This window comes from Macaca nemestrina, chromosome 15 (assembly GCF_043159975.1).
Source record: "Macaca nemestrina isolate mMacNem1 chromosome 15, mMacNem.hap1, whole genome shotgun sequence".
In the NCBI taxonomy this organism is placed as follows: domain Eukaryota; kingdom Metazoa; phylum Chordata; class Mammalia; order Primates; family Cercopithecidae; genus Macaca; species Macaca nemestrina.
Window position 1 is genome coordinate 91,907,442 of NC_092139.1, and position 17,986 is coordinate 91,925,427.

At 54.3% G+C, this 17,986-nt stretch overlaps 2 protein-coding genes across 20 annotated transcripts in view; one reads left to right on the top strand and one right to left on the bottom strand.

The window, feature by feature from the left end:
- LOC112429437 (fructosamine-3-kinase-like) overlaps window positions 1–17,986 on the bottom strand; it is a 598,793-nt gene that overhangs the window by 489,451 nt on the left and 91,356 nt on the right. The window lies entirely within an intron of this gene.
- Window positions 1–17,986, top strand: part of LOC139358693 (cadherin EGF LAG seven-pass G-type receptor 1-like) — a 42,181-nt gene that overhangs the window by 16,596 nt on the left and 7,599 nt on the right. For 3 of the 16 annotated variants that reach the window (XM_071080212.1, XM_071080207.1, XM_071080216.1), the window contains 3 exons: window positions 1,962–2,093; window positions 11,298–11,461; window positions 12,386–14,181. The gene's annotated coding sequence lies outside the window, so the exon portion shown is untranslated. The other 13 variants (XM_071080210.1, XM_071080218.1, XM_071080217.1 and 10 more) reach the window with 11 other exon arrangements.

The window sequence follows — 17,986 nt, forward strand, 5'->3', positions numbered from 1 at the left end:
ATTTTCTGCTGGGGGCATAGTCCCTCACGGAGGTCTGGGCCGGGGAGGCATACAGGGACCCTGGAGACCACCTGTGCCAAAGGAGGGACACAGAAAGGGCTTATTCCTTTGCAGCCACCTTGGCGAGAGTCTTTACTAGTGGCCGAAATTCCAGACTGTTTAGACACAGCTCTGTAGTCAAAATTGTCCACTCTACCTGGATGTAACTGGAGAGCCAGAACAGTTTCCAAGGAAGTGCCGTGAAAGGCTGGGTGGTTTTGGTTTTACTTTATTTTGCTATTCCTTATCTTGTAAGGAAACACATCATTGGTTTTTGCATCAGAGTGCCATGCTTTCCATTGCTGTGATTTTGCAAACCCCTTCTCTTGGGGAAGCTCCAGGGTGTGCCACCATTTGGTCATGGGCCTGTGTTGGTCTTATCAGCTGCTCCTGGAGCCTGGCCGTGTCCCCGTGTGCTTCCCCTTCCCAGGCTTCCACAAGGCCAGGGCCTAAGCTTGGCCAGCAGACGAGGGCTTCTCTGTCCTCTGTGAGAATTGAGCCAGTCCTATGGAGTCAGCGTCTTCCTTCTTTCACAGCCAGTGTGCCTGGCTTTGACTCACCAGCAGTTGGGGTCCAGCCACTGGGCCTGAGGTCACAGCACCTCTTCCACCAGCTTTCACTCTCCTTTCCCTGCTGGCCACCGCCATGTCTCCGCCTCCCTAGCATGCCCCTCACATCTGCCTTGAATGTCCCATCATCTCCCAGGCATGCCATACAGACTCCAGGTAGTGGTCACTTGCACACCGACCATGGTGGTTGTCCTCTGTCCAATCAGTGCTGGCCCAGGGCAGGTGGAGTTAGATAGCCTCACTTGGGATGAGAGTGCATGGAGGCTGGTGGGGTGTGTGAGCTGAGTGCTTGCTCGGGATGTGGGGGGATATTGAGAGAAGGCTGGCAGGTGCCTGGGCAGAGTCTAGGATGCCACACATTGGATGTCACCCCTCGTGGGGCCTGGCTAATGGTTGGAGAACCTTGTGTGCTTGACAGCAGCGTAGGGGATTGTGGGGTGAGGGGCTCAGGTCTGAGCAAGCGGAAGAGAGTGGGCCTCACAGGTGGATCTGTTTACCGCCATTGTCCTCCCATTGTCCATTTCAAAGACTGAGACTTTTCTTGACACAGTGCTGTCCTGTGGCTGTGTGGGGCAGTGCTAGCCAGTGCGAAGTGTGTTCACCTGGGCGAGCTGCGCGGGTGGCCCCTGTGTCCTGCCTGGCACAGACTACCTACTCTGACCCCCCTCTCCCCGCAGCCCTTCCTGTTGTGCCCTTCCAGCCTACTGGGGCTGGACACCAGAGCTCGACGCTCCCTGGGGTGGTGCTTCTGGAGGGCCGGGCCACAGGGGACCCTGGAGACAGTGCCCCATCGTCAGGGAAGCATAGGGCATAGGTGGTGCATTTTCCTTTCTGCTCCTATCAGAAAACCAGGTCCAGGGAGGAACGTTTTTTGCTGGGCATTGGGTGGGCAGGGGGAGGTTGAGTCAGCCTTGGTCTCCCCATCAGTGCCTGTCACCCCAGAATCATCATCTGCTGATTACAGAAGCGACAGTGTGTCCACAGTTGCAGAGGGACTGGCAGCCAGAACGCTGCTGTGGTCACTTCTGTCCACACACGGCCCTGGCTCTGAACACAGTGTTCACTGCTCCGCCTGCCGCCACCCCCTTCCAGATGCTCAGTGGAGCAAAGTCCCCATGCAGGACGCCACCGGCATTGTCCCGGAGGAGAGGGACCTCATGTAGGAAGATAAACAGAGGGCGGTGGATTACCGGGGATCCACAGCTTCTGTGTCTAGGGCCAGGTCCTTTCAGCAGTGCCTGAGCAAAGACCCCCCTTGCAGGATTAGGCCTTTCCTGCAAGCGCTACATGTTTCTCTCTCTTGCCTGAGGTTATTTGATGGAGGAAACCGACCAGATTTTACTGTGTTTTTAGGCGTCCATTAGGAGGTCTGACGGGGCCATGCACAAGGAATGTGTTAGCAGAGATTATGAGCATCTGCTGGTGGGAGAGACGGCACCGCTGTTCCATGACCTTGTCTCCGAGTGGAAGCTCTGACAAACCCAGGTGCAGAGGCCGCATCTGGAGTGCGCTTGAGTCGCAGGCAGGACCAGTCAGGTTTTGAGCAGTTTGGGGGCCTGGAGGGATGGCAGTGGCCGGTCTGAGGTCAGGAAGACTGTCTTCTGGGGGCTGGTTCCTCTCCTCTCTGGGCCTCCAATGTCCCGACCTCCGGCAGCCACCTTGGGGGTGACCTTGGGCCACCAGGGAACGTTTTGGGGAAGAGGACAGGCTCAGGGTGGGAGGGGACCTCCACAGGGAGGAGGTGTTGGGGTCAGACAATGAGGGGTGTGCAGGGCCATGGCCAGTTGAGAGGGGCTCAGGGCTGGGGCTACAAGGGTGGTCTCAAGGGCAGTGGGTAACAGCTGAGGGAACCTCCTGCACACACGTTCCCGCCTGCCTCCGCTCATGCAGAGGGTCACCCCCCACCCGGCCTGGCTGTGTCCTTTCCCCAGCGAGCTTTATTCACCTGCCGCGCCACCTCGCTGGTTTTGGTTTTTGTGTTTCGGGGGATGATTAAGAAAACATATTTGAAGAATGTCAGCATACAACAACAGTCCGGCAAGGGTGGAAGCACTGCTAGGGGCCGTGCTGCTGCTCACCCGCCTCTCTTCAGCCTCGCTCTCTGCCCCCCACCCTCCAGAGCAGCTGTGTCTCTGAGGCGTGGGCCACCTGCATTTTAGGTCTGAGTACGACCTCCTGGATGTCGCCTGTTGGAGTGACCTCCTGCACTGTGTCCATGCGTCACCTGCGGGCCTCGGGACCCTTCTCCTGTCTGCCAGTGCATGGTGACTGGGAGCTGCCAGGCTGGTGGAGCAGTCAGGGTCCCCATAGGAAGCAGATGGGGTGTTCCAGTGGGACCAGCCCTGGAAAGGTTATTTACAAAGGCCTGGGCAGGGCGTGGGGCATCATGAGGGGTGACGTGGGACCCAGAGCTGGAGGCAGTGTTGTCAGAGTTGCGACGGCCCGTTGTCCTAGAGCATCAAGGGAAAGGGCAGAATGGAGCCCAGAAAGAAGGGGTCACAGTCAGAAGCCATGGGAGAGGGGCACGGCCAGCCTGGGGCACTCCTCACACCCCTCGCCTCCCTCGCCCTATCCTCCCATCAGGCTCCCCACAGGGCAAAGCCACCTGAAGCCACGGGGCTGGGAACCTTCCCAGGCAGGGAGCAGGCAGAATCTATTTTTCCTTTCTGCTTGATGACATTGTAGATGAGAAGCTTTATTAGTCTAATTCACCTTTAGCAAAACCAAAGGCTGCATTGGAGTCTGACATTTTTCCAGGAAGGTCTTCTCAAAGGCAGGCATTTGTGCATTTGTGTGGAGCTCCGCCAAGCACAGGTGAAACAACACAGCCCTCACTCCCACAATCACCCCGGGAGGTTTGGGGCTGCGTGGAGCATTTTCAATCATTGCTTCATCCCAGGCATTTTTTTTTTTTTCTTCCCCTCAAGGATATTTTGAAGGTATTTCTACCACTTGCAAAAGGGCAAACGTGTCTGACGGAAAACATTCTTCCCCCTTGAGATTTTGGTTTTGCCCTCATTAGATTTCAGTGTTTCTGCTCTCCTGTTGCCCTCGGCATCCTGGGTGTTTGGGAGGTTTGGGGAGAAACTTATTCCCTGTGGAGACAGAGCTGGGGAGGGGCTGTCTGGAAGGACAGGGACCCTCAGGGCTCCACTCAACAGACATTCCCAGACTTTGCTTCCTTGGGGCCACCTGCAGGGATCACATTTAGACCCCACTTTGTTCCAGGAAGTCACAGCAGGGTCAGAGGCACAGACATGCCAACAAGATGTTGAACCAGGGCCCTTAGGAAGCAAGGGTGGCTCGTGCCCACCTGGCCCAGGTATCTTCCAAAGCCAGCTGAGCCTGCCCAGAGCCTGCAGGACGACCTCCTGGCCAGCTGTGGAGGCAGGGACATGCAGGGGAGGTGGTGTCTGACATGGACAACAGGCAGTGTGGTTCTCTGGGTACTCTGAGCTATGAGGTGGGGCGCCAGGAGGCCCAGAGCTGCTGGGAGATTCTGCATGAAGCAGGAACGTGGGAGGTGGTGAGCAGCCACACCGGGATTCCCCACCTGGGCGCTGCTGCCCTTTGCAGGCGATGATCCTTCATTGTGAAGCCTGTTCTGGGCAGTGTGCCTGGACTCTGACCACTAGACTTCAGCTGTGCTCCTAACCCAGTTTTGACAACCAAGAGGTCTGCATCATTGTCATGCCCCTGAGGTCGTGCCCTGGATAAGAACCACTGGGCTAACTCCGCTGAGAGGGAGTCCTCGTGGCTTCAGGTGGAGATGCGAGACCCTGGACCAGGGGTTGAGGCAGCAGGCTCTACAGGCGGCAGGTGGCCTTCAAGGGGCCCTCTGTGACCATCACCTGGCCAGGGTCAGTACTGTGTTGGCCGCAATCAACATGCTGGCCACGTGTGGCCAGACCACAGCGGTGAAGCCCCACGCCTGAACTGGCTACTAGAGTCGTTGGGATTCTGCCTCAGCAATTTGGCTTCCTCCAGTTCTGGTGATTCTGAGATGGTGCGGGGTTGTCTTTGGCACATTGCAGAAAGCGGTTTTATGAGACAGCATGAGTTCTGGTTGCAACAAACCTCCTCTCGAGGACCAGCCTCTGCTTATGTTCAGCAGAGGATCTAAGTGCTTTCAAATTTCCATGACCTTGAGATGACCCCTAGGTCATGCTGTCATTAGAGATTGCTCACCTGTTCCTTCTCAGGTCATTCAAAACCTCTTTGGTTTAAACCCCAAAGTCCCGAGGAGAGTGAGGTTGTGACCAGTGCCCCCAGAGCACCCCTGGGGAGGAAAGCCTCTCCGTTTCTGCAAATGTTCTAAAAATCTCAAGGGCTTCCATCTAGTGGCTTGTTTCAGGCTGGTTTTGATGGGACTTTCTGGGCTCTACAGATCTGCCATGGTTAGACAGTTGTGTGATCTCCTGGGTGGGGCCATGTGGCCTTCCCTTTCCGTTCCTCCCTCTCTCCCTTCCATGTTAATTGAGTGTCAACTACATGCACAGAATTGAACTTACAGAAGTGAACACCGAAGGTATTTCATAGAATATAAGGTCCTCCGACAGTGGAACGTCATACAATCGGTTCTGTGCACCGATGAGGGGAGGAGCGCCCAGGATATTGTTGCTAGATTTTAAAAGCCCTGGTTATAGGATATGTGTGTGTGTGTGTGTGTGTGTGTGTGTGTGTGTGTGTGTGTGTATGCATATGCATGTGTGTGTGTTTGTTTTTTGAGATGAAGTCCTACTGTGTCGCCCAGGCTTGAGTGCAGTGGCACCATCTTGGCTCACTGCAACCTCCACCATCCGGGTTCAATCAGTTCTCCTGCCTCAGCCTCCTGAGCAACTGGGATTACAGGCACTTGCCACCACACCCAATTAACTTTTGTATTTTTAGTAGAGACAGGGCTTCACTATGTGGGCCAGGCTTTTCCCCAACTTCTGACCTCAAGTGATCCACCCACCTGGGCCTCCCAAAGTGCAGGGATTCAGCTGTGAGCCACTGCACCAGGCCTGGAGCCTGGTTCTTCTAGTGGAGGGTGGTGTTTAGAAATGGAGGTCTGGGTGCTTGGTATGCTCTTTGCTCTGGGGTATCTCACTCTCAAGTCTCTTCCTGGGCAGAGCTAGGACACAAAGATGTTTGTGTAGGTGTGTGTGTGCATATATACACACACACACACACTTAAATTCATACTGATTTTTTTCCCATTTTTTTATCACTACCTGTTGAAAGGCATGAACTTCACTGCAGCACTGCCGAGTTTGCTATGCACATTCACGTCCTCCTGATCCCATACCAGCCCATTCGTGCTGCTTTGTAACAGAACACCCGAGGCTGGGTACTTAAAAACCACAGAGTTGATTTTTCTGAGTCTTGGAGGCTGGAAGCGTGAGCACCTGTAGGTTTGGAGCCTGGCGAAGGCTCATTCCTCATAAATGGCAGTGTCCAGCTGTCCTCACATGGCGGAAGAATGGAAGAGAATGGACCCACTCCCGTGAGCCCTTTTATTGAGGCCTTATCCCATCCTTGAGGGGCCCACCCTCATGACTTCACGACTTCCTAAAGGCCCCCTCTCTTGATACGATCCCGTTGGCCATGAAGTTTCAACATGTGAACTTTCGGGGACTCCTCAGACTATAGCACCCCCAAATTCATATATTGAAATCCTTACCTCCAAGGTGATAGGAAGTGGAGCCTTTGGGAAGTGATCAGGGTCTCCCAGGAGTGGAATGAATGTCCTTATAAAAGAGGCCTCAGACCACCCCTCACCCCTTCTGTCATCTGAAGGGGTGGCAAGAAGGTGCTGGTCTAGGAACCAGGTGGCAGACTCTCACCAGACGTTGAATCTGCCAGCACCTTGCTTTTGGACTTGCAGCCACCCAAACTGAGAAACAGATGTGTGTGGTTTACAAGCTGCTCAGCCTCTGGTATTTTGTTACAGCAGCCCAAGTGGAGTTAGAGTTCATTCTTGTTTTTTTCCTCTCCTATATTTGTAACTCTTTATCAGTTCAAAACCCGTTTTCATTCTCCTTAGTATAGTTACTGATTTTTCTCAACGTTCTATTATTTAAACAATCTCGAAACTCCCATCAGGCCGCCACTTCACTCAGCCCCCTTCCTGTCTGCCCGCTCCACAGGTGCCCCCTTCCTGGCCGCCCTGTCCATGGCCACCCCTCCCTGGCCACTCGTTTCCTGGCTGCCCCCTCTCTGACTGCCCCCTTCCCAGCTGCCCCTTTCCCGGCCACTCCCTTCCCCGCTGCCCCTTCCCCAGCCTTGCTGCTCTGCCCCACTCAGTTCTGATGGTACTAGCTGGTTCTGACTCCAGCAGTTGGAGATGGGTCTGCATAGAGGCTTGACCGAAATATTTCATTATTCAGAAAAGAAGAGAGAAAAGAAAGTTTTTTTAAAGAAATTTAAAGGGAATAAAAATCCAAAATACCAAAAGATGTGAGATGCAGCTAAAGCAGCACTGAGAGGGAAATTTATAGCACTAAATACTCACATTAGAAAAGGGGGAGTCTCATATCAATAAGCTGGGAGAGCAGGTGCCAGGGTGCCAGCACCTTCACCATGCTGGCCTTGGCCCATCCTGTGCCCGGAACCTTCCAACACAAGAATTGAGAAAAATCTCAGATACAACCATTTGGCCCCTTTCATTCCCATGCTGTTTCTTGTATAAGTATGTGGCAAACTTTAGAAATTCCTCTTAGAAATGTGAATGGGGCGGTCTGTCTGTCTCATTCCTTATGCCCCCGACCTGTACCATTCATTGTCGGCTGTGACCCAGTCAAGCCACCGAGTGCTTTTCCTGACCAGAAACCTCCACGCCAGCGCCCTGCAGAAGCTGCTTGAGTTGCTTTCTCTGTGTGAAACTCAGAGGTGGACGGGCCACTCCACAGTCTGGGGCTGTTACCACTGCCCAGTCTCTGCTGCCTCCTCGTGCTCCACGCCAGCCTTTCAGCAGAGACGGAGTTTGTCTTCCTTTTACAAAAATGGATGAGCCAAGCCCAGATCACACACACCTGCTGTTGTCTTCACTTAGCCCCATTCAAGCTACTTGTGTAAATTGTCCATGTACCTTTTGACCCCTCCTGGAGAATGTTCACCTCTCTTGATTGTGTTTTATCACTCATAGCCTCCTGGCGGGAAGGCCAAATAATGCATTTTCTCTCCATGTTAGAGGGAAAAATTGGAAAGATCTTCCCAAAAGTTATCCAGGTGGAGAGTGGCAGGTGGCTGGTGAGGGGGGAGGATGCCCACCCAGGAATCCTTTTTTTGCCTTATTGAGGTGAAGTTCACATAACATAAAATCAAGTTTTAAAATGGCATTTAGTGTATTCACAGTATTGTGTCATACCACCTCTATTGAGGTCTAAGATATTTTCATGCCATCAGTTGACCAATAGTAGTAACTTTTAAAAAATGGTAAAATATTTTCATCACCTACGCCTGTAATCCCACCACTTTGGGAGGCTGAAGTGGGTGGATCGCTTGAGGTCAGGAGTTTGAGAGCAGCCTGGCCAACATGATGAAACCCCATCTCTACTAAAAATACAAAAATTAGCCAGGCGTGGTGGTGTGCACCTGTGATCCCAGCTACTTGGGAGGCTGAGGCAGAAGAATTGCTTGAACTGGGGAGGCGGAGGTTGCAGTGAGCCAAGATTGTGCCATTGCACTCTAGCCCCGCCTGGGTGACAGCAAGACGCTCTCTCAAAAAGAGTATTTTCACCATCCCACAAGGAAACCCCATACTATTAGCAGTCACTTATTACCCTTCCCCAGCCCCTGGCAACACTTGTCTGCTCTGTGTCTGTGGATGTGCCTGTCCTGGAAATTTCATAGGAATGGAGTTGTACAGTGTGTGTCCTTTCATGTCTGGCTGCTTTCACTGCGCGTGGTGTGTTCCAGGACCCCCGCGTTGTCATATGTCAGTGCTTCATTCCTTTTGGTGGCTGGGATTCCAGTGCAGGGATGGGCCAGTTTTACCATTCATCTACTGATGGCCATTTAGGTGGTTGCCACCTTTTGTGAATTGTAGGTAGTAATGCCATCAACACTCATGAACTCATGTTTTTTGAGTTCCTGTTTTCAGTTCTTTTGGGTATACGCCTGGGGGTGGTAGTTCTGTGTTTAATGCTTTGGGGAACCCCATCTGTGCATCTCAAACCACCCAGAGCACCGTGTTTGTGCGCCCCCTGCCTCCCCGACACTTGCTGGCCCCCACCGCAGAATTAGCATCACATTAAACCAGACTCACCGAGAGGCGGGTATTTTAAACCAGGGCCCCACTCAGTACCTATTCTGGGATGGCAGGAGAGGGATGGGCCATCGGGATGCTGTGATTGCTTCTCTGGGCAGCAGGGACCTCAGACTCCACAGGTCACCCCCTCCTCCGCGCAGCCCTCCTGCTGGTTCTTTCAGCTCTCCACCTGAGAACGTTTGGCTCTTTGGCCAAAAGGGCTGTTACTTTGGACCCAGTGGTCGCTGGTGGGTCTGTCTGGGAGTCAGAACCAAGCAGCACTTGTTGGGTGCTGTGTATCAGGGACCGTTTCTTAAACGCCCCGTGCCTGCTGCTCTGATTCACGAAGGCCAGACCGAAGTCAGGTCTCCAAGCAGTGGGCGTCTCACATGAGTCTGTGCCACCCGAAAAACAAGTGTGGATTGTGTTGGCCTTGTCTTTTACCTCCAGCTTTCTTTCTCCCGCGGTTTTTGCTTGAATCTGTAGCTCTGAGCAGTTGATTACCAGCAGCAGTTTACAACAACTGCAGTTTTGTAAACAGCAGCTTACTTTCATGAAAGCTTTCCCAGTATAAATGCTATTATGTCCTTCCCCCAGAAGTCTCATGCCCAGCCCCAAAAATGTGAATTGTAAGTGGTAAAGATAATGTGGGGCTCACACAGTGGGGGGAAGTGGTTCTTTGCCTGGGATTGCACCTAATGTTTAAGCACTCCATAATGGACCACACTTCCACGCGGTTTCCAAAGTGGGCTGAGTTACGAGCTAGAAAACAGATAATTTTTAATGCACTCACCTTCCTGTTGCTTAACCAAAAGTGAAATCTTTAAGGAGACAGCTTATTAGGCCTTGTGATTTTATCAGCTGGTGTAAAATAAAAAGGAAATGTACTCGAATACCAGGGGGCATGGCAGAAGCCTCCCTTGGATTTACTGAGAAAGATGTGTGGGAAACTCACGTATCTCTGTTGATGTCACCCTCAAAGTCCCTGTAACACAGAGAAGATGTGTGTTGTAATAGTCATTATCTTGCACAAAAAGAAATTGAGGTACGGTGGTGGATCTCATCTACCTTAGATGATTGGATAAGGGGGAGTAGAAGCCGCTGCTGGGGTGGCCACGTATAGCCGTGCGGGCTGCACACTGCACAACTCGAGGCAGGGCTTGCTGCCTGGGTGTCCAGGGTCCCCTGAAGTCATGCAACTTGGCCATCTGACTGAGCTCCTGTTTCCAGTTCTGTGTGCTGCCTTTCAGCCTAGTTGCCCTATTTTTGAGATGTGGATGTCCTGGAGTAGTCGGGCCCCGATCCAAGATGATCAGTGTCGTCCTAAGAGGGCAGATGCTGAGACTCAAAGGCACTCAGGGAGAAGCTGCGTAGCCAGCTCCTGGAACACACCATGCTCCAGAAACTCCTGAGTTTCCGGAACTTGAGACCCACATGCTTAAGTTCCGTGGCCAGCATGGATCATGCAGGGCTGGTGCTGCTTTTCTTGCTGAAAGGGTGTCTGAGGCTGACTGGGTGGATGTGCGCCTTATTCTAGGAGGGGCTGACCAGGAGCTGAGACCCATGAGAGCTGCCTAGGGAAAGGGGGCTCATCCCTGGATGGCAAACCGTATCTCTTTGAGAAGGGAGAGGTTTCACCCGAGGTCACTGATTCCAGAAGGACTCTTGTACCCCACCCTGGAACAGACTCCTGGCCCAGACAGGGAGCTCCATACCTTAAGACGAGATGTGGGGCCGTCGGCGGCTGGGCAGTGGCCTCCTGGTATCTGTACTATAGGAGCCACAGGGTCGGGGAGCAGGAGCCTGGCCAGGCGCTGTGGTCAGGAGGACACCCCCAGAAGAGCAGAAGCGGGTGTTCACAGGAGGGGCCCTGGGGCTTGAGTGTTGGCTGCTATCTTCATTTTCTGGGGCCCCCGTCACAAAGTACCGCGGACCGGGTGGCTCAGACAATTCTCTCCCAGTCTGGCACTTAGAAGTCTGAAGTCAAGGCATGGGCAGGGCTGTGCCCTCTCTGAAGTCTGAAGGGCTGGGCCCTCCCTGTTTTTTCCTAGCTGTTGGGGGTCCAGGTGTCCCTTGGCTGGTAGACAGCCACTCCAGCAGCTGCCTCTGTGGCTACGTGGCTTTTCCCTGCATGCCTTTGAGTCTCAGCATCTCGGTCATCTTCGATTGGGGCCTGCCTACTCCACGACATCTGCATCTTAATTAATTCCATTGGCGCCAGCTCTTTGTCTAAACGAGGCCATGTTCTGAGATTCTGGGAAGCAGAACTTGAAGGGTCACCATGCAGCCCAGCACAACTAGTTTGGGGAACTAACTTAAGGCTGGGGGCTCCTCATCCTTGTCCACCTGCTGCCCACCCTGTGATGTGTCCTCCCCACTCCATGAGTGACAGGTGCACCTGCTGAGGACAGTGGCAGAGAAAACGCTGATGCCTTCTGTGCTTTCTCTCTTGACAGCCCAACATCGGCTACCTGGGCCTGCCCCACAGGCCGTCCAGGGAGAAGATGGCTGTGTTGACGGTGTGGTGGGTGACTCTGTTACAGCTGTGGCTGTGTGCTTCGGGAAAGGACATCGGAAACTACAGCTGCGCTGCCCAGGACACTCAGACTGGCTCCAAGAAGTGAGCATCTGAGGAGGGGAGGCCCTGGGGGTCCGCGCCCCCTAACGTGCTCATCCTGCAGACTTCCCAGAGCAGGGCCCCATGTAGGTACTCTGGGTGCAGTGCCCTAGCAATCTCAGTCCAGGCTGGAGTCAGACTCCCTCTCCATGGTTGGGGCACCTTCCCTCTGACATGTTAGAACCTTCTAGAATAGTCTCCCTAAGTATCAAGAGTGGCCAGGCCAACCCCAGGGTTGTGATGGCTGATTTGTAGACCCAGAGACGGTCTCTGGCCCCACTTCCACGGATTACTGGCTTTGTTCCCACAAATTCTGGTGCTTGGGACTCCAGGACACTCTGTTAAGTGAAGTGCTGTGTCACCCAGGTCGTCCCAGAGGCTTATGTGTGTGTTTATGTTTTCCTGAGATGGGGTCTCGCTCTGTTGCCCAGGCTGGACTGCAGTGGCACGCTCCCAGCTCACTGAAGCCTTGATCAACCTCCTGGGCTCATGCCATCCTCCTGCCACAGCCTTCTGAGTAGCTGGGACCACAGGCTTACACCACCACACCCAGCTAATTTTTTAAATTTGTTGTAGAGATAAGACCTCCCTATGTTGCCCAGGCTGGTCTTGAACTCCTGGACTCAAGCAGTCCTCTAGCCTCGGCCTCCTGAAGTGCTGGGATTATAGGCACAAGCCACTAAATCACCACAGAAGAACCTTTTTTGAAGATAATATAATAGCCCTGATATATCCTGAGCACCTGATAGGGGCTGGGGGCAGTCCCTTGCCTGGTTCATCTCATCCTGCCCAACTGGGTTGGAGGCGGGATGGTGCCCTTTTGCTGAGATGTAAACTGTGCCCCAGAGAGGTCACAGCCCTTGCCTGAGGTTGCACCGCTGCCTGGAGTGCCACCAGGGTTCTCATTTTCTTCTGGCCTCACTTCAGGTCCATTCCTTTTTCTGGAAGATCTCAGAGGCCAAAGTGGAGTCGAGTCCCCACTGGCCTTGACCTGTGCCCCCCGTGCTCACATTCAGTCTATGTGTGGACCAGCCTGGGTGGGCAGGACTTGGTGGTCACTGGTGAGTGTCAAACACCGAAATGGTCAGGACCGAAGGCAAGTGCAAGGAAACAGGCACAGAGAGGCATACGGAGCCTGTGGCGGGACCAGATGCTGCTTGGTTTCTGAACCCAGCCTGCTGTGGCTGCCTCTTGCTGCCCAGACATCACAGAGGACAGCTTTACCTCCTCAGTTCCCTGGCTCTGACCAGCCCTCTGCTCCTGGGGGGCGTCCCCAACCTGCTGGAAGACTTCCCAGTGCACAACTGACAGTTTGTGGGGGTGCGTGCGGAACCTGTCAGCTGACAGCAAAAATGTGGACATGGTTGGATTCTTCGCCAACAATGGTACCAGAGAAGGTACGGTGGCCGCCGGGGTGTCGGGGCTGCCGCAGTGGCATCTGGTTGGACGTTGGCAGCCACACAGAGGTCACCGCTTACAGATCGCAGGGGAGCCATCTTTTTTCTTACCAACGTGTGTGCCCGGCTGTGGGCAGCTCTGGCAGTGGAACCTGGAGTCCAGGCTCTAGATGTACAGCTCCCAGTTTCTGCAGTTCGGAGTTGCTGTGACGCTGCGGGCCCAGCCAGCTAACCCAAGGCACACATGATCCTAGGGTCTTGCATATGTCACCTGGCGACCGGATCGGCTGCCATGATGGCCTGGAGCCCCAGCCTGTCCAAACGTGGGCAGCGTGTTCAGCACCACCTCAGTTCCCACGTTCCTGCCTCTGCCAGAGGTGTTTAGACCTGGTCTGATTTCTGTCCAGCCCCGTGTTCATTCCATCCTGGTTTCCCACACCATGCCCGGCACAGCACACCCTGGACGGTTCCTTTAAGTGGGGTTCCGCTGCATGCTCTGTGTTGCCAGGCTGCTTGGAGGAACTTCCATGATGGGACGTGGTGTCAGAACGGGGGCACCTGTGTCCACAGGTGGAACATGTATGTGTGTGAGTTTCCGCTCCAATTCAGTGGGAAGAACTGCGAGCAAGGTGAGTGGCTGGCATCGTCCATCCCCCGGCCATGGCGGCCTGGGAGGTATTGCTCCTTGTGTCTGGGACCACTGTGAGGAGGCTTCACGTTCTGGACCAGCAGCCTCCGGCAGCATATGCTGTGTTGACTGCGGACTCAGTGCTCTCTCCAAGAGACTGTACTCCGCAGAACCCCCACTCCTGACCCTGGGGTCCCCAGTCCCACCAGCCACTCCTGACCCAGGGCCAGCCCCACTAGCCACTGAGCCCAGGGATCCAGAATCCACCTCCTCCTGCCTCCCATCCAGCTTCAGAGCCCCTTGCCATGCCCATCTGTGGCTAGGGCCCTGCAGGTCTTCACACTTCCTGAGAAGGAGGCTCACGTTCCAAGGTGGGCTTTTGTGGAGCCCACATGGCTGACCGGCCTGCAGGCCCATCCCCCAGCCCTGCAGCCAGGAGTCTCCAGCCCGTGTGATTTCTGGAGGCACCTAAATTCCCTGGGCCTGTGTTCACAGCCATGCCCCACCCCCAGCTCTTCAGCGGTGACAGCGTCATTTCCTGGAGTGATCTGAACATCACCATCTCCATACACCGGTACCTTGGGCTCATGTTGCGAACTCAGAAGGAGCACAGCGTTCTGATGGAGGCTATCAGCAGCACGCCCACTTACTTTTGTCTCCAGGTGACTGGGGTCCCATGCCACCAGCGCACCTGCTAGGTGTGTACTCAAGGGAGGGACCCAGGTGCTGGGCTTCCTGGTGCACACTCCAGCACCTGCTACTTACCCTTCCCCTTGTGCCCGCCCCTGGGTTTCTCCGAAGAGGATGAGGAGGAACATGAGCCCTTTCCTCTGGGAGGTGGAGACTGAGCGAGGGAACATGGGGTTAGGCCAACCCCAGGGGCCAGCAGAGCTCAGCCGAGGTGCATTTTAAACGGCAGCTCCAGTCTCCCTCTAGCCCGAGGGTTTGGCTAGAGCCATGGGCATTGCAGAGCTGAGGGAGGTGCCAAACCTTCAGGTGGAAACAGCGGGCCTCACCAGTTAAAGGTGCAGCCAGGTGGAGGCCAGGCGCCCTGACTCAGGCCTGTAATCCCAGCATTTTGGGAGGCCGAGGCGGGTGGATAACCTGAGGTCAGGATTTCGAGACCAGCCTGGCCAGCATGGAGAAACCCTGTCTCTACTAAAAATACAAGAAAATTAGCCGGCCGTGGTGGTGGACGCCTGTAGTCCCAGCTACTCCGGAGGTTGGGGCACGAGAATTGCTTGATCCCAGGAGGTGGAGGTTGCAGTGAGCCAGGAACATACCATTGCACTCCAGGCTGGGCGACAAGACCAAGACCCAGTCTCAAAAAAAAAAAAAAAAAAAAAAGCTGCAGCCAGGTGGTGGTTGGCATCAATGCACCATTCACTGTCTCCGGGAGCTTGGCTCAGCCAGAGATGCGTAATGCCCTACTGTGTCGCTGTCTGCATGTTTTCTCTATCTTGTTGGTCTTGACTGTTTCCTTTATTTGAAACAAAAGTTTATTTGTTGGATAAAGTTCTGAACAACTTTTAGAAGGTGGTATAAATGCACTCTTTCCTCTGGTTTCTTGCATCACGCAGTTTCCGCTCACATCTTCCATGCTCCGTAGACACTTCCTGTGAGGAACAGTCATAAGCCCTGTCTTCTCTCATCAGGCTGCCCTTTTGCCACACCCTGGAGACTCCGCTGTACAAGGTAGCCACGCGGACCCTTCCTTCAAGGGAACCCCCAGCCCTCAGCTTGCCCTCTCGCCCCTCTGCCTGCACATCCCCAGGTCATTCTCATCTGTAGTGATGGCGGGGCACAGACGTTCTCCTGTAAACCGTGTTGTGACCCTTTTTGATCAGGGTCTAGCTCTGAAAACTCACTAGGCAAATCTCCCTCCTGAAAAGCTCTCTTTATGTCTTTTTTTTTTTTTTGAGATGGAGTCTTGCTCTGTCGCCCAGGCTGGAGTGCAGTGGCCGGATCTCAGCTCACTGCAAGCTCCGCCTCGAGGTTTACGCCATTCTCCTGCCTCAGCCTCCCAAGTAGCTGGGACTACAGGCGCCCGCCACCTTGTCCGGCTAGTTTTTTTGTATTTTTTAGTAGAGACAGGGTTTCACCGTGTTAGCCAGGATGGTCTCGATCTCTTGACCTCATGATCTGCCCGTCTCAGCCTCCCAAAGTGCTGGGATTACAGGCTTGAGCCACCCCGCCCGGTCTATGTCTTTCCCTAGACCTAATTTGCCTCTCCTACCACAGGACTGGCCTGTGGGAGTTGTGCCTGAGCAGGACGCTCTGTCTTGATTTTACAGATTCCAAAACTGGGTTATTCCTTCCTTTCTCCTAGGCTTTTTGTTTTTTTTGCTGGAGTTTTGCTCTCGTTGCCCAGACTGGAGTGCAGTGGTGCACCCTCAGCTTGCTGCAACTTCTGCCTCCCAGGTTCAAGCGATTCTCTTGCCGCAGCCTCCCGAGTAGCTGGAATTACAGGCACGCACTCACCACCACACCTAGGTAATTTTTTGTATTTTTAGTAGAGACGGTTTTGCCATGTTGGTCAGGCTGGTCTTGAACTCCTAACGTCAGGTGATCCACCTGCCTCAGCCTCCCAAAGTGCTGGGATTACAGGCATGACTCCTAGGCTTTTTTCCAAGTTTGTACATTTGTGTTTATGCACGCATACATCTCTGTGCAAGTGTGTGTGTGCATGTCAGTGTGTGTATGTGCTTGTGTGCACATCTGTATGTGCATCTCCACATGCATGCACATTTGTGCATATCTGTGCATGTGTCTGTATATGTAGGTATGTGCAGGCATGTGATGAGACCTGGGTGCACACGGTCTCAGAGCAGCATTGACTTCCTTCTTCCTGTTATCTCCAACCAGAGTGGGCCTGGGTCTCCCTCCCACCCTCCCTTCAGCACACGGAGATGCTGCCCTTAGGTTAGCCTCCTCTCCTGCCTTGGAGTGGGCCACAGAGGAACACTTGCCCCGTCCTCCTAGGATGACCCCCCCCCAGGTCCCCACAGTCAAGAAATCCCTCCCAGAGTGAGGTCTGGGCTAGCTGCGTGTCCTCTGCCGTCAGCTGTGCGGAACCACACCTTGTTGCTTTTGCTCCTTTGGGCTCTGGACCTCCTTGTGCTGCCCAACATGTCCTGGATGCCATCCCCCATCAGGGGAGGCTGGGCTGGGGTCAGAGGTGAGATGGATTTTACGGAGTGCCTGCTCCAAGCTCTCATTCCACACAGGGGGAACTAAGGCATAGAGGCTCTTCACTCGGCCCCATGGTGCATTCACTGCCCATGTTCCTGGAACGGCCACAGGCCCCTCTTGTCACCCCTATGGACAGCCCATCTAGAAGCAGTTCTGTGTAGCCGAGATTGGCGTGAGGGTTGGCGGGTGGACAGAGGGGCTGTCCAGCTCATGCCCTCCCCATCGCGAGTGCCTGGTTGGAGGGCGGCGGGGGCAGGAACGAGCGTGCTCCCCGCAGGCTGGTGGAGGTCAGGGTCTTAGCAGATCAGGGAGGGCTCAGGAGACAGGTCAGGGCTGGGGCAGGGGCTCCAACCTGCATAGTGAGCCTTAGCTGTTACTCCCCGGCCACAGCTCGGGAGCGTTTTCCAGCACAGATGGCTCGGATTGCCTGGAAGGTGCAGTGTGCACCAGGGATGATGACAGCTGGCCTGTGGGCCCTTGTTAAACTTGTAATTTCATGAGTCCTAGGTAGCCCTAGAAGCTTGCTCCGGGCCAAAACTTGGCAAATGCCGTGCTGCCCCGGGATGGCATTTTCTGTGCGGTGGTTTCACTGTCAGAACAAGTTAAATTGGCTGTTTGGAGGCAGGTGATGAATTTTGGGGTCTGCAGGTTGTCATTTGGCAGTGGGGTCTCTGTAGGAGTCAAAAGTGTGTGTTCAGTAGGAACGGCGCTGGAAGCCACAGATTCTCGTGCTGTTGGCGTAATTACATCATGGAGAGCTCATCCAAAAATTAGGAATTTTGCCAGGGACTACAGCCAGTCCTCCCTGTGGAAGTCTGGGTGACAGGCATGGTGGCCCTGACGGGATGCTACAGACTTTAATGGACACCCAAAAGACTCTCAGGCCCAAAAGACTCCCAGGGCAGCTCCCAGAGACCGGTCAGCTGCACGTTACATGAAGGTTCTGGGGGATTTCTCCTTGGCATCATCAGCTCGCAGGCCTCCCGTGGGCCTGTGAGCTCTGTGAGGGTGTGGTTGGGACTGGGAACACAGCAGGGGATGGAGCAAGTGATTCAGTTCCCTGCCTTCCCAGAGCTGGTGATCCCACAGCTGAGTATTCTTTAGGGGTGGTGCTCAGGTCAGGTGACGGCAGAGGCTGCCCTAGGAAGTGACTCTGGGGCTGAGGTGGAAAGCTGGAGAGAGAGCCACCGAGCAACAGGACAGGGAGGTGCAGAGACCAGGACACACCCAGGGTGTCAGTATCTGGTGAGGAAGAGAGCTGAGAACTTTGGCTGGCACTGCTCTGCCACTGCGGTGGAGCCCAGTGAGGCA